Consider the following 16,760-nt stretch of genomic DNA (forward strand, 5'->3'; position numbering starts at 1 on the left):
AAACTACTAAGACATTATTTTCTTCATTTTAGATTTTAATTTGATCATCTTTTCTACATTATTGATTAGATTTTGAATAGATTTTTTTAAATAGGTTATAACCGACCCAACCCAACCCAACCCTTAAAGTAATTAGTAGGGTTGGGTTATATATTAAAAATGTTTTAAATGAGTTAGAATTTTCTAGGCCGATGTAATTTGGTTGACTCATTCAAACACTTTCAACCTGACCAACCCAACCCATGCCCAGCCCCAACAAGCATCTCCCACTAAAAGGCTTTAAAAAACAAGTAAATCAAATTTACTTTTTGTTTCCTTTGCAAGATTGTAGATTGAATAAAAATTCATAGTTATACTTCTCCATTTATTTCCAACATAGCATGTATAGACTCACATATCATATATGCAATTCTCATTTCCATGAATCTTCATAAGGAACATTTCCCATGCTATAGAGTAAGTAATAACAATCATTTTCATTAGATCACATCCAATTTAGGTACTTCTCTTTTCTTCATGAGGTTTTGTGGCAGCTGGCATTTGAGGACATTCCTCTTTAATGACAAACTTATGTTTTTAACATTAATACCAAATTAACGTTTAATTTTCATCTAATGAAATTATCACCATTTAACTTGTGTTTGTTGAGTTAGCATTAATAGGGTTATTGAGAAACAGAAATTCAATAAACTAAATATTTATTATATAATCAAATATAAATATCGATGTTTTAGAATAATAAACGTGATGCATGAATGCAACAGATAAAACACATAAACTTAACAATTATTATTCAACGATAAATTAATTTGACAATTAATGGACCAGCCTTAGGGTAGGTCAGACTAATTTTAAAATAAGTTTGAGACAATTGTCAAATTCATAAGTAAAACTTAAAATCAACTATTTTCTCTTTTATCTTATGAACAACCGCTAATTTGGTCAAGAAGAACTAGTTCGCTTAAAAGCCTAAATACATCTTTGTGAGTATAACCCATATATTTTAGATTAATGACTTAATTCAAGAGTATGTCTTAGGGTCAGTAAAACTTGAAATGCATCATTCAATCCTATTCCCAAAAATAAGAGAAGTTAACCTTGAAAATAACACAATCAGAAACCTTCCTTAGGGGGATGCAGACAAAGGTGCCTCAAGCCCCATTCCATGTGTTTTGGTGTTAACTAATTAATGGAGACCGTAGGACTTATTGTCCTATCTCCTTCTCCCACTCACTATTTTAGAATAAATATATTTTTAAATTAATATAATTAATTTTATATATGTAAATGACTTTAATTACAAATCTTATTGGGCCAAGGTTAATTAAATATTTTAAATTGACCCTAGAACTATTAGGTGAACCTAAATTATAATTAATGTATTTTACATTATTAATAAATCACATTTATTAATTTTGGTTTACGGGCCTAACTAAAAATAAATTCCCATTAGGTGTGACTTATCAAGTTTAACTATTAAACTTAATTAATTATGTGTTTCCTTTTAATCACATTAAACATAAACAAATAATCAATTATATTGATCCTATTTAAAAACATGTTTCTAATCAAATAAGATGCATGCTTTAAATATAAACTGTATGAGATTCATGTATAACATGTTATATGCATGAACATGATATCAATCATATTAATAAGCATAGAATAAAACATACTTGGAATTTGATCGGGTTCTCTTTGTTAAACTAAATTACAAAAATGCACCAAGACATCCCTTGGGCTTCATAGCTTCTTGTAATCCCTATGGGCTTCATCCTTCGTTGTGGGTCTACTGGGATTGCACAATCAAACTCTAACCCTATGTTTTAAATGAGATGACCTAATTTCCAAAATTAGGATTTATCAAATTTTCTTAAAATTTTGTTATTAAAATAATGATTTCATAAATTACTAATTAATAACTAACAGTTACCAAAATTATTATCGAATTTTGGGAAAAAATAATTCACAATTATTTAAATAAATAATTGATAGTTTCAAAAAACTACTATTATTTTATTATTATTGGGATTATAATTACTAAAATTATATTTAATTAATAATTAATTATTTTCTATAAACTAAATTTTAATCGCAATTAAGGTGTTAAAAAAATTTCTATTTATCTAAATGAAAATTAATTATTAATTTTATTAGTAGTTTCTTAAACAAATATTTAATTTCAATAAATTAAATATTTTTTTATTTAAAAATGAATGCTAATATTCGTGTTTCACAAACAAGATATTTGACTAAATTAATAGTCAAATCTTCCCAATAACAAAATTAAGTGAAAATTTCCTATTTTTAAGGAGAAGATATTCTCTTTATGTTTTTTAAACAAAAAGATTGAGTCAACTACCCAAATATTTTTCATAAATATAAATATTATAATATATATTTATTTAAATTAATTAATTAATATATATTAATTAAATAATAAAAAAAACATGGTGCACAAATTGTGCACTTCGGCACTAAATGAAATTTGAATAATTGATCATTATCAATTGATCAATTTGACCATGCATTTTATGTGCTCTTTTGGTAACACACGCAAGGTATCAATGTTTAATTGATACATTAATCAATACCAATACCAATACCATTCATTACTAATGGCACATTGCCGTGATTTTTAAAAAAAAAAAATTATTAAAACGATTACAAAAACTATTAATGCAATCTCCAAAATAATTTTGGTAAATTCAAAAATGTTGGATAACATCTCATACAAGAACATAATTAAAATTCAAAATACTATAAAATTTAGAAATTACAAAGACCTATACCCAGGGCCGAGCCTAAGTGGTAGGGAGACCTATACAAAATTTGTTATTTTAAAAAAAATCATATATAAAATGATATTTTTCAAATTTTTTAGGGTCTTTGTACATGTAAAAAAATAATATTTTTAAAAAAATTTGGGCCTCAATATGTGGGGGTCGGGTTTGCCTAGATCCAACAAAATAATATAAGTGTTCATAGAATCTAATTCAGAAATAAGAACAAAACCAAAAACAAATAGAACCATATAGTTAACTACCAAATTCCAATTCACTCATGAAAAATATTTATTAATATATATCAATATAAAAATATGCAAATAATCTCATACAACAATTAAAATATATAAATACATAGATTGCTCTAGCATCAATTTTTTAAAAACATTTCTCGAGAGTGCGCATCGGAATGCAATATATGGCCCAATTAATTATAAAAAAATTATATAAAAAACCATTTTATATATACGATCATATGATTTGTATATATTAATCTAAGAGAAGAATGTTTACCTCTTGAAGTCTATCAAGTGTCATTGCTATATTTTTGTATAATAAACGATCATTCTATCTAAGCACGCAAGACTCACACCGAAGTCTTCTTGATCGTAATCTCAGCACAACAAGACGTGTGTGGGTACATAGAGATTTAATAAGACAATTTAGGACTCCATTGATATTCTCAACATATGAAATCAATGGAGTTTGGGTAAAAAAAGGGTTGAAACAATTTAATTTTATTTAATTAATTCAATTAAAATATATTTTATCTATTACTATATTTAAAATATATTAATTGAATTTTAATTGACTCAAAATTAATCTAACAACCCAAATAGGATATCAGATTTATTTCCAATCAGTTATCTAATTTTAAATATTAAATTCATTTCTAAAACTAATTTAAAATAAGATGACATAATTAATTCAAAACTAATTATTTTATCTAATTAATTAATATTTAAGAAAATTACATTAATTAAACAATAAATAATTTTTCATAATTATCTCATAATTACGTATTTTCCGAGAAACTATTTTTTTTGACAAATATATCCATACTTGTTCTATTGCTACTCTTACCTTGTACAATGTTTATAGAGCCGATCCAAGGACCTATAATTCTAAACTCCAATAAATTTAGATTATTAATTAAATATTTTAATAAATAATCTTATTTATTGATCTCAATATTATTTCACTAAAAATATGAGATTGCACTCTTGTAATTATAGACATATTTACTGAGTACTTTATTAAGTATCCATTGATTTAATCATTTCATACAATTAAATCCTCCAACAATTCGTTCATAATTAGAGCTAGATTAAATTACCATTTTATCCCTCTAATTACTTCTTTATCCTTAAGTAACATTAATTCACTAGCAAATAGTTAATTTGTAAACCTTTTATAAATTAGAGGCCTCAAACAATTCAGTTCTAGAATTAACATTTAAGGGAACCATTATTCAATCTTCTTTATGACTTCGATTCCATATCTGTAATTCATGTCCCCAACCGTCTACATCAATGAGCCCCCAAAACAAAATGTTTTAGCCAACTCATTATGATAGACCCTAACGATTGAATCAAAGGATCCAAATAACATAAACAAGAGTTCATGATAACTTCAGGATTTAGATCGATTTGCATATGATCATCAAGTGGTATAATTATAGCTCTTTAAGGTTTTGCATACCAATAGTTGATATGATAATAACGGTATTTAGTAAAGGGTAAAATACATATCGGGTCCAGTCCTATATAATCACTATTATATAAAGCACCTCCAATGAGATGTCTATCTGTATCAGTGACCCAAATCTAGATCACGTTTATTCATAATACCAGTGGACCGTACTTGCAGTGTTTGATTAAATATTTCATAACTTTAATATAAACTGCGGACTATTCAATTCATTATCTATAATCTTAATCCTCTCATAACCATACAATATTATAGCTACATTAATGAATTAGGAATCTTCTGATATTTATCTAAATATTATTCAATAATAATAAACATTAATTTTATAAAAAAAAAATTGCTTTATCAATTTCATAAGCAATGAACTACTTTCATTGCTTTAAGGGCACCATGCCCAACAAAGTGATAGGCAGAAAAGCTTGGAGAATGCAGTGGGGGACAACTATCAATGGGGCAAATGTTAGATTATGTGTTAGGCACCTCCATCCTGGCCTACTCATGAAACAAATGCTATGGGTAGCTGGAAGGTCAACAACCATTCCTTAGCTTTAAAGAAAAATGAGGGAACTTCGAGAGATTAATGAATCTATGTATAACTGGTTGGCTACAAAGTAACCAAGTGAGTGGACTAAGTCTCACTTCTCTAAAGCAGTGAAATGTGATGTGCTCCTCAACAATATGTGTGAATAATTGAATGCTACAATAATTGATGCTAGAGATAAGCCTATTATCACTTTATTGGAAAAAATAAGGTACTGACTCATGTGTCGTTTTTGTGAAAAGAGGGAGTGTATCCAAGAATTGAATGACCAGAAGAGCTTATGCTCACAAGTTCAAAGTTGATTGCCCTGGAAGTGCAAGTTACAAGGTTAACTTGGTAGATAAAAGTTTTACTTCCAGGAGGTAACAATTGAGTGGTATCCCTTGTGGTCATGCGCTTTCATGTATATGGGAAGCAAGCCATGATGTTATAGATTACATTCATGAATTCTACTAAGAAAAATAATTTAAGAAGGCTTATGAGGGCATAATTGAGCCTATGTTAAGTCCGACTTCTAGCTTGAGACTGGACTAAATCCAATCCACCCACCCACTAAGATTAATCAGCTAGGGAGACCAAAAAAATCTAGGAGAAAAGAGGTTGATGAACCTCCAACATAATCTACCAAAAATCAAAATTTAAACAAGTGCACAAGTGTGGGAATTGTGGATAAAAAGGCCATACTGCTAGAAAACGTGGTAATTGTTAGGATTAGTTTGGTATGTTTATATGGCGTGTTTTAAGATGTAATTTTAGTCTTTTATTTGGTTTTGTGTGATATTATGCGGGTGTTTATTGAGTTTTCAGGATTAAGTGTGGTTATTAAGGAAATAGCTTGAAATTGGAAGAAAAGGGCTTAATTATTGAAGAAGCGGTGTTAAACAGACTAAGGAATGGAAACTGGGAAAAATTGAGGGTCAAATTGATGATTTGGTGAAAAATTGGAATAAGGGCCGCAATATATGGTGTAGAACCGCAGCCCTAAGAGTTATAGAGAAGAATAAAAAGATTAAGCCATAATTAGTGCTGAGGCGTCAGGGAGACAGAGCTGAGGCTTTATTAAAATGGGAATTAGAGTTGCAGCTCTACCAAATAGAGTTGCGGCGCTACATACTCCAGAGACAAATCCTGGAACGCGGAGCACACCAGAGCCACGACGCTACTAGATGGAGCTGCAGCTCCAATCCGTACGGAGGCAAAATTTAGGGTATTTTTCAAGGGAAATTTTGTCCTTTCGTACATAATTAATTAGGGACTATAAAAGCTTTCTTAATGACGTTTTTAAGAGGAAACGAACCCAAGGAGACAGAGAGAAGCACATTGTGGAGGATTGCAAGTGGAATCAAATAACTTATCATAGTTTTTCTTCTTTTCTTCTTTTAATTTCTGTATTTTGGATACTTTTTAATTCTTCTATGGTTATTATGAATTCTGTCATGAACTAAACTCTTTTTCTAGGGTGTTAATGGATTCTCCTGAAATGTTATTTTGAATTAATGCAAGTTTTATTATTTTTATTCTATCTTGTGATCTATTTGAATTTATGCTTAATGCTTGTGATTGACTGGCCATCTATTACATGATTTATAGAAGTGAATTGATTAATCTATAATTTAATAGACATAGATTTCATTATAGGACCTATTTGGTCTATGTAGCTTTAGGTTTGTCTTACTTAATGCTTGTCTTATGTTCATTTATCATAAAGATGTAGAAAATTTACATAAGGTTGAGACTTGTATATCCTAGTATGAATATAAGTTACTTTTGTTGACTTGCTATCACGAGAGATGATTGAATAGTATAATTTGTATTGCTGAAATATAAAGTGGATGGTAAATGAAGTTAATTTCCCTAGTTCATTTAATTATTGAATTCTATTTGTTTTACTATCTTTTAATCATGCAATTGCGTTCTTATTTCAATAGTTTTACTTAATTCTTATAATTAAATTATTGTTAACCAAATAGAATATAGATTTAATGATTGGTACTTGGTAACACTCCTTGTGGGTTCAACCTTTCTTACATTATATTACTTGTTAAACGAATGCGTATACTTGTGTGTAGAAAATCTGTAAAAAGTTTTTGGCGTCGTTTCCAGGGACTGTTTTTACTAATATCTAGGAAATTAATTCTTTTTCTAATTTGGTTGTTCTTCTTTTATAGCGTTCTAATTCTGGTTTTTCGCAATTTGTGATTTTAGGCGTTCAAGTAGTTTATGTGACAACAGGGATTAGAATCACGGGTGCATGTTGATCCTTACATTGAGAAAACCTACAGAAGAAATCAGAAACAGAAAAGGTTAGAAAGAATGGCTTAGAACAGAGGTAACAGAGGGGTTGACAACACTGAGAATATTAATGCTAGGATAGCAGCGGGTAATGTTGGAGGAGCAGGAGTTGTTGAACGAGTTACACCAGTTCAGCAACCAATACAAAGAAGTTTGAGGGACTATGTGCTACCTACTGTCACGGGGGCACAATCATGCATTAGACCTCCAACGGTTGAGGCTAGTAATTTTGAAATTAAGCCTGCTATTCTACAAATGGTATAATCATCAGTTCAGTTTGGGGGATCACCAATGGAAGATCCAAACTTACATTTGTCTAATTTCCTAGAGCTATGCGCCACATTTAAGATGAACAGAGTGACAAATGATGCAGTGAGGTTGAGACTGTTCTCGTTTTCACTAAGGGACCGAGAAAAGAGTTGGCTTATTTCCTTGGAAGCCAATTCTCTCACAACATGGGAGGAGCTCACTAAGAAATTTTTGGCCAAATTTTTCCCACCATCGTTGTCTGCAAGGTATAGAGGTGAAATAAACAATTTCAACCAAAGAGATGGTGAGTCACTTTATGATGCGTGGGAGAGGTTCAAGGAGCTACTGAGAAAATATCCCCATCATGGAATCAAAAAATGGATGTTAGTCCATTTTTTTAAAATGGTTTGTGTGGTACTACTCGCACAATCATTGATGCATTGTTTGGAGGATCGTTCATGAGTAGGAGCGCTAATGAGGCTTATGATCTGTTTGAAGAAATGGCTATGAATAACTATCAGTGGCCATCAGAAAGAGAATCTACTAAGAAGGTGGCTGGAGTGCATGAATTGGATGCCATCTCCATGTTGTCAGCTCAAGTGGCAACATTAACAAAACAATTACAGCAAAATAATATCCAAGCTCCAGTTATGCATATGCAAGTCATGTGTGAACAATGCACAATGAGGGAATTTAACAACATGCCTATGGAGCAAGTGCAAACAATAGGGAACTTCCTAAGGCCTTCCAACAATCCATATTCAATGAGTTACAATCCAGGGTGCTAGATGTTAGGAACGAGTTTCCTAATATGCAGCGGAATGGTGGTAGGTTGGCCCAGTGTACAACAAATTTTTTTTGTAACATATTTAAACTACTTTTAAATATGTGGATCCATTAATATATATACATTAATAATAAACAAGAAAAGAATAAAGAACATACCTCTTGATGCCTATCAAGTGTCATTGCTATCTTTTCATAAAATAAACGATCTTCCTATCCACGCTGCTCCCAAGTACTCACACCAAGATCTTCCATAACGTTCTCTACACCTCAAGAAGTGTGCGGGAACTTAGAGAATAAATGATAGTTTATTTCTAATTCAACTTGATGTACTCAACACATGAGATCAAGATAATAGGCCTGAGATTGGTTCCGTATCTTTTTCAGGGAGAGATAGAAAAGTATCGTTCTTTTCTTTAGAGCGAATAAATTCTGTATTGAGTATTTTGTTCCATTTTATTTTCTCATAAGTCTAACTTAAATAAAAAATAATTTAAATTTAAAAATAAATATGTAACCAATTTACAATTTATCTTTTAATTAAATAATGATCTTATTAATAAAAATATCAATAACTAACTTTTGAATTTACCATTAATTAATTAATTAATTAAATAAAAGTGAAAATCTATCCCTGAAATATATATGACTCACGCCACACACAGTCTAGGGACTGTGTGTGTCATGTAGCTCCCTATAAATTAGGGATATTTGATGTGTTCACAATTATTTAATTATTTATTCAAACTACTTTATCGGATAAAATCCAACAACTTGATACTTGATAATTAATTCAAATTTGAATTTATTATCTTTTTAATTGATTATCAAATTATTGACGCCGTTTTTCGTCAACTTAAAACGTAGAGCAATTAAACAACAGGAACTATGGCGCAGATGAATAATACTGAATAACAACAAGAATTTTACGTGGTTCAGCAGTTAACTCTGCCTAGTCCACGAGTCAATTTTATTAAGACTTTGGAAATTTCAGGAAATTATTCAGGGATGAATTCTCCAGAAATTCTCTCCAGATATCAAAAATCCATCCTCTACAAATTCTCATGACCTCTCTATTTATAGAGGGTTCTCAGAGTTCATTCCCACATATTTCGGGAGGATACTCCAATTTATTAATTGAAATAATAACATTAAATTTTGTAACTCCTATATACAAGGAAACGTCCCCTAAAGACCAGGGGGCGTATAACAGACTAGTTAATATCCCTTTAATGAAGGGAAGTTAAAACAATAAATATCTTTTGAATGCATGGACTACGTCTCATCATATGACCCACTAAGTTGTTCGAGGTCGGCAATCAGCATCATGAGTATAAATATCTTATACTCATGCCAAGCTCGGACTACTTGATCCGCAGACACCCGACATCGGGCATATCCCGATGCTAACTCTTTCGAGCTCAGAAAGAACATCGAGCTTAAAAAGTCTTCAAGGTTGCCATCTTGATTCTAGGGTTCGACATCTGGGTCATGCACATGCGGTTCTGATATTTTCGAGCTCGCAATTGATGAGTCTAGCTTTTGAGATCACAATCTCGGGTCTCGAAATCTGGGTGTAACACAAATATAATTAATTATTTGAATAAATATCAATCTTTTAAATTCAAATCCAATTTGAACTTATCAGATAATTATCTCCTACTCAAATAAAGATATTTAATGAATTCTATTTAATACTAATTTCAAAAATTAAATATTAATTTTATTATAATTTTGAAAATTATAATAATTTAATTATTTATATAATTTCAAGAATTACATAATAATTAATTATTAATTAATTTTGTTAATTACAACTAATTTGTAATTAATTAACTAATTAATCACTATTATCACATATAATTGCATATTTGGCCCGAAGAACAAATTTCTTCTTAAATATGTCTTTTAACTATTTTTTCCTTTATATCAACTCTTTCCTTGAATAGTGTTGTTAGAGCTGCTGTGGGGACCTATGGACCTATAATTCCAAGCTCCAATAAATTTGAGATTATTAATTAAACTCTATTAAATAATCTTAATTTATTAATGTCATGATTACTCCACTATAAATATGAGACTGCACTCTTGTAATTATAGACATTTCATTTACTGAGTACTTTATAATAATAAAGCGTCCATTGATATAATCATTACATACAAATTAACCCTCTAATGATGGTTCATAATTATTCGGGAATACCGTTTTACCCTTTTAATTATATCTTGTTTCCTTAAGTACCATTGACTTTACTAGTGAAGGTTACTTCATAACTAAATTATGAATTTGAGCTTAATAACCTTTCAGTCCTAAAATTCAACCCTTAAGAGAACCATTATTCAATCTCTTACGAGAAGGTATAGATTCCAAATCTGTATACTATGTCCTCAGCCATTTACATTAATGAGTTCCCAAAACAAAAGTTTCTAGCCTGATCATTCTGACAGACCCTAACGAGTGAATCAAAGAACTCATACAACATAAACAGGAGTTCATAGTAACTTCAAGATTAAGATCTATTTGTATATGATCATCAGCTGATATATTTAATTAATACTTCAAAACGGCATTTAACTAAGTATTAATAAACATATCTGGTCCAGTTTTATATATTCTCTAATATATAAAGTGCCTCCACTAAAGTGTCCTACTACACTAGTAATCTGGATCTAGATCACATGTATTCATAATACTAGTAGATCGTACTTGCAATAATTAATCTAAAAATTCCATAACTTTATTTTACTACGAACTATTCAAGTTCATTTATCTCAAGCACAATCCTCTTGTATCAATATGTGGTTGAGATCACATATATGAACTTAGAATTTTTTCTGATATTTACTTAATATTATCATAGAATAATATAGTCCATAAAATATATGCATAAAAAATTCAATTTATTTATTTATTTCTTAAAACAATGTCTACTACATATGCTTTCAAGGCACAATTCCCAACAGTGGAATCACCTAACTTTTTCTCGCACGAGTGATCAAGGTAGTCAGCAACAGTTTCAGCAGAATCAACCTCAGTATCCACGACCTCCTCATAGGTTTTATCAATCACAAAATAGACACCACAACAGCAAATACCTATGAAGCAACCTGAAGCACAATTTGATGTACTGAACCAATTGATGACTGAGACAAGGGCATCTATTTGAAATTTCGGAGACTCAAATTGGTTAGTTGGCTAACCTAATGAAAAACCATGCTCAAGGGAACTTATCAAGCACTACAGAAGTAAAACAAAAATAACAATGCAATGTGATATCTTTTGAGGGGTGGTAAGGAGTTTGAAGAGCCCAGTAAGAAGCCTATTCAGTCACCGAAAGTGGTCGATGAGAAAAGGGGTAAAGTTGAAGATGAGGTTAATGAGAACCTTGAGAAAAAGAAGCTAGAAATAAGCATAGATCACCATATAAAGATCCCAGAGGCTTCAAAAGAATAAGCTTGACAAGCAGTTTTCTAAATTTTTGGATATCTTTCGAAAGCTACACATCAACATTTCTTTTGCCGAAGCACTTGAACAGATCTCGAGTTATGTGAAGTTTATGAAAGAAATTTTGACGAAGAAAAGGTAACTAGAGTATTATGAGACAGTGGCACTTACTGAGGAGTGCAGTGCGATACTTCAAAAGAAGCTACCTCCCAAGCTTAAAGATCCGAGTAGTTTCAACATTCCATGCTCTATAGGGGGTTCAATGGTGAGAAATGCTTTATGAGATTAATGGGTTAGTATAGATCTAATCCCTCTGTCTATTTTTTGAAAGTTAAAATTGGGAGAAGCTCAACCTACTACCGTGTCTTTGCAAATGGTAGATCGATCACTGGCTCATCCGAGGGGGATCATAGATGATGTGTTAGTAAAGGTCGATAAATTCATCTTTCCTGCAAATTTTATTATTCTTGATATGGATGAAGATGGAAATATTCCAATTATTCTTGGAAGGCCATTTTTAGCAACTGGTGGGGCCTTAATAGTTGTGCAAAAAGGCGAGTTGAAGTTGCCAGTGCAAAAAGAAGAGGTGACATTTAATGTTTTTGCAACAACAGAGGTTCCAACGTGTTGTAGAATTGATGTGGTGGAAAGTGAGGGTAAGAAGCTTGAAGTTACTAAGAATAAATCTATGATTGAAGGTGGAAAGCGAATAGTTCGCCAGAAAGGGAAAATGATCTTTTGTGAGAAAGCTCGATTGTTTCATGAGCGCTGGAAAGTTCCAAAAATGTGCAATATCAAGAAACGAGTATCTTCTCATGATACTATGGCTCTCAAGGACAAGAGGGTTGGTTTGGATCCGAGTTGAATATAAGAAAGAGGTCAGCGTCAAGTTAAACGATGTTAACGACAACGCCCTTGAGAGGCTTCTCAAGTTTATGTTTTCATTATTTTTTATTTTTATGTTATTTTTTTTAACAATTTTGTTTTATCTAATTTTTTTTTTAGTTTTTGTAAATATTTTACGTAATTATAACTATGAAAAAAGAGCAGCAAAATAGCACAAAAGTTGAATTAGAGCCGCAGTTCTAGAAATTAGAGTCGCAGCTCTAATGTGATCAAAAGAGGAGGAGCTAGAAAATTTGAATTAGAGCTGCAGCTCAAGGAGTTAGCTACAGCGCTTCCTAAGTCAGAGGCATTGAGGATTTTAGGAGAAATTAGAGTCGTAGTTCTATGGAATAGAGTCGCAGCTCTAGGAAAGTCAGAGAGCAAGTGCTGAGAAAAGTCAGAATTAGAGCCGCAACTCTATACACCAGCACTGCGACGTCAATTAGTCCCAAAAACGCAATTTAAGGGTTTTATAAAAAATAAATTAGCACAACTCCCATTCCACACCGCCTCCACCATTTTAATGTTATCTAATGGGGTCTTAGGTAAGTCTCTTCTTTTTATTTGAGTTTAACATTGGGGACAATGTTAGTGTTAAGTTTGGGGGAATGGATTTATTTTTAGCTTTGTTGCTCTTTGTTACTTTTCAAGTTTAGTATTAGTTGTTATTGTGTTTGAGTGTAGTTTTCATGGTATTGTTAGAGTGCAAACCAAGTTGCTAATTTGTTGCCAATGAGATTGAATGAATGTTATGTTGTATAATTCGTAGGAAGACTTGTGCATATAAAAACAATTTGTGTGCTTGATTGAAATACTTTGTCACTTCATTGTGGTTAATTGAATATTTGTTTGAACTATTGATCATAGTTGTAAATGTGGGATTTGAACTTTATATATGCATGTTGAATTTGGACTGTGGATTGTACAAGCTGTAAATATTTGTAGAACTTGCTTGCTTGCTATTTGAGACAAAATCCTAGACAATACTCACTTAAGAAGAGGATATAGACCATCTTTGGAATGATTGAGCCTTTCAAGCTAACCCTTATATATTTTTATCTCTAGTTACCCTATTTGAGTCTGACAATTGTTTTTTTTTCATTATTTAACACATATTTTGAGCCTATACTTGCATCTGTGTATTCATTATTTCCTTTGTCTTATACCATGAGCATAAAAATATATCTTTTGATTGGAGGGGGAGTGAATGTTTAAGGGACATATGTAGAAACATGTGGTTACTCAGTGCATAAAAATATTGAAGAAGAAAAAAAAAAGAGAAAAAAGAAATTATAAATTCATAATAAACTATATTCCTTAAGTTATTTACTGAAAAATCTAAGTTTTGGGGAATGTAGTTTGAAAAAGAAGAATTTTTTTTTCTCAATCTTGAAAAAAAAAAGGGTAACAGTTGGATGTGAAGTTGAGTTAAAGGGATAGGTTGCTTGGTTTGAATGATTATGGTATACTTGAGCCTAAAATGCCTTCTCATCCACCTTTACCTAAGCAAATCTATTACACGCTTTGTAAAGTCCTATTGATTTTTAAGTGGGTATTTGTTTTCATTAGTGGAAAATAAGTTAGTATAGCAAGCATATGGAATAATCATATTGAGTGGATTGATGGTGAGAATTTGGCATGCATAGATTGGTTCAATTGTTTACATTTATTGGTTATGAGTGAATAAGCATGAGTACTAATGGATTACAGTGAATGGGTGAAGTATTTCGATTGAAATTCTGGATTAATATTGGATGTGGCACTTTAATTTTCTTTAGAATTATATGCATATGGTATTCATGATTTTTGAGGCTATTTGATGGTTGTCAACTTGGTTTGTTTAGGTTTTATCGAGTCTTAGTTGTGTTCTTTACTCGAGGGCGAGTAATTGATAAGTTTGGGGGAATTTGTTAGGATTAGTTTGGTATGTTTTTATGGCGTGTTTTAAGATGTAATTTTAGTCTTTTATTTGGTTTTGTGTGATATTATGCGGGTGTTTATTGATTTTCAGGATTAAGTGTGGTTATTAAGGAATAACTTTAAATTGGAGGAAAATCGCTTAATTCCTGAAGAAACGGTGTTATACGAACTAAGGAATGGAAAATGGGGGTCAAATTGGTGATTTAGTGAAAAATTGGAATTAGAGATGCATATCTATGGTGTAGAGTCGCAGCCCTAAGTGTTACAGAGAAGAGATTAAGAATTATCCATAATTAGTGCTGAGATACCAGGGAGACAGAGTTGAGGCTCTAATAAATTGGGAATTAGAGACGCGGCTCTACTAGATAGAGCTGGGGCGCTACATACTCCAGAGACGAAATCTAGAACATGAAGCACACCAGAGCCACAGCGTTACCAGATGGAGTCACGGCGCTAGTCCGTACGGAAGCAAAATATAGGGTATTTTCAAGGGCAATTTTGTCCTTTCACATAGAATTAATTAGGGACTATAAAATATTTCTTAATGACATTTTTAAGAGGAGATAATCCCTAGGAGACGGAGAGACGAACATTGTGGAGGATTGCAAGTGGAATCAAAGAACTTATCATAGTTTTTCTTCTTTTCTTCTTTTAATTTCTGTATTTTGGATGCTTTTTAATTATTCTATGGCTATTATGAATTGTGTCATGAACTAAACTCTTTTTCTAGGGTGTTAGTGGATTCTCCTGAAACTTTATTTTGAATTAATGCAAGTTTATGATTTTTATTATATCTTATAATCTATTCAAATTTATGCTTAATGCTTGTGATTGACTAACCATCTATTACATGATTTATATGATTTTGATTTGAAATCTAAGAAGTGAGAATTGATTATGCTATAATTGAATAGACATAGATTTCATTATAGGACGAGGGTACCTATTTGGTCTGTGTATCTTTAGGGTTGTCTTACTTAATGCCTGTATTATGTTACTTTATCACAGAGATGTGGAAAATTTACATAAGGTTGAGACTTGTATATCCTAGTATGAATATAAGTTACTTTTGTTGACCTGCTATCACAAGAGAGAATTGAATAGTATAGTTTGTATTACTGAAATATAAAGTGGATGGTAGATGAAGTTAATTTCCCTAGTTCATTTAATTATTGAATTCTATTTCTTTTGCTATCTTTTATTCCTCCAATTACGTTCTTATTTCAATAGTTTTACTTAATTCTTATAATCAAACTATTGTTAACCAAATAGAATATTAGGATTAATGATTGGTACTTGGTAACACTCCTTGTGGGTTAGACCTTTCTTACATTATATTACTTGTTAAACGAACGTGTATACTTGCGTATAGAAAATCCATAACAACAACATCTTCTCAGGTATATCTTTGACATACAGAACATGTTTCATTAGCATTAATGTGAAACTAAAATTTCTTGACAAATGTAAATGCTAATGCAGGTTCCTGTTCAAACTAAGAAAAGAGGAAGGCCACCATCCACCAACCCCACTGGACAAACCAAGAAAAGGAAGGAAAGGTTGGGGAAGCATAAAGAAATGCAAAATGGTGAGGGATCTTCACAAGAAGATTATCGTACTAGGTCTAGACAGGGAGGTGAAACAAATGTGTAGACATCTAGTAACCTTCTTTTGAAGTTCATTGGTGGACTTATTTTGTCAAAACTTTTGAACCAAATATTTGTGCTCTTGATATCATGTACATATAAATTATCCACATTTTGGATGCTAAGTTAAATTCTAAATTAATGTTATGGTATGCAGTGTTATGTTGTATTTTGAGACTGTTATGACAATTATATGGTATGTATTTAGCCTTGTGAGCTCATTCTAATAGGGTGTATTTGGCTTGCTTTAGTACATTGTATTTATTTGAAATTATTCAACATAGTAAAGGCTAAATCATTTTCAAATCTATTTAACTAAAAACAACAATTACAAGAAACTATAATCCATGTGCAAGTATATACATTCAAAACAAAAATTTCAACCAAAAAAATAACATTACAGATCCTAAAACCCACATCCAAAATTTACATTTTTTTCCTAATCACTGCATATTCTACATTAGGATTGCCCTCAATTTCCTCTTCAAACACATGTATCC

General features: G+C 31.2%; 1 non-coding gene across 1 annotated transcript; it reads right to left on the reverse strand.

Annotated features, from left to right (window-relative positions):
- Positions 1 to 7,842: 7,842 nt before the first annotated feature.
- On the reverse strand, positions 7,843 to 7,949 carry LOC133820065 (small nucleolar RNA R71). The gene has a single exon (XR_009886499.1). It is a non-coding gene; the product is annotated as a small nucleolar RNA R71 (small nucleolar RNA).
- Positions 7,950 to 16,760: the final 8,811 nt, after the last annotated feature.

This window comes from Humulus lupulus, chromosome 2, assembly GCF_963169125.1.
Source record: "Humulus lupulus chromosome 2, drHumLupu1.1, whole genome shotgun sequence".
Classification (NCBI taxonomy): Eukaryota; Viridiplantae; Streptophyta; class Magnoliopsida; order Rosales; family Cannabaceae; genus Humulus; species Humulus lupulus.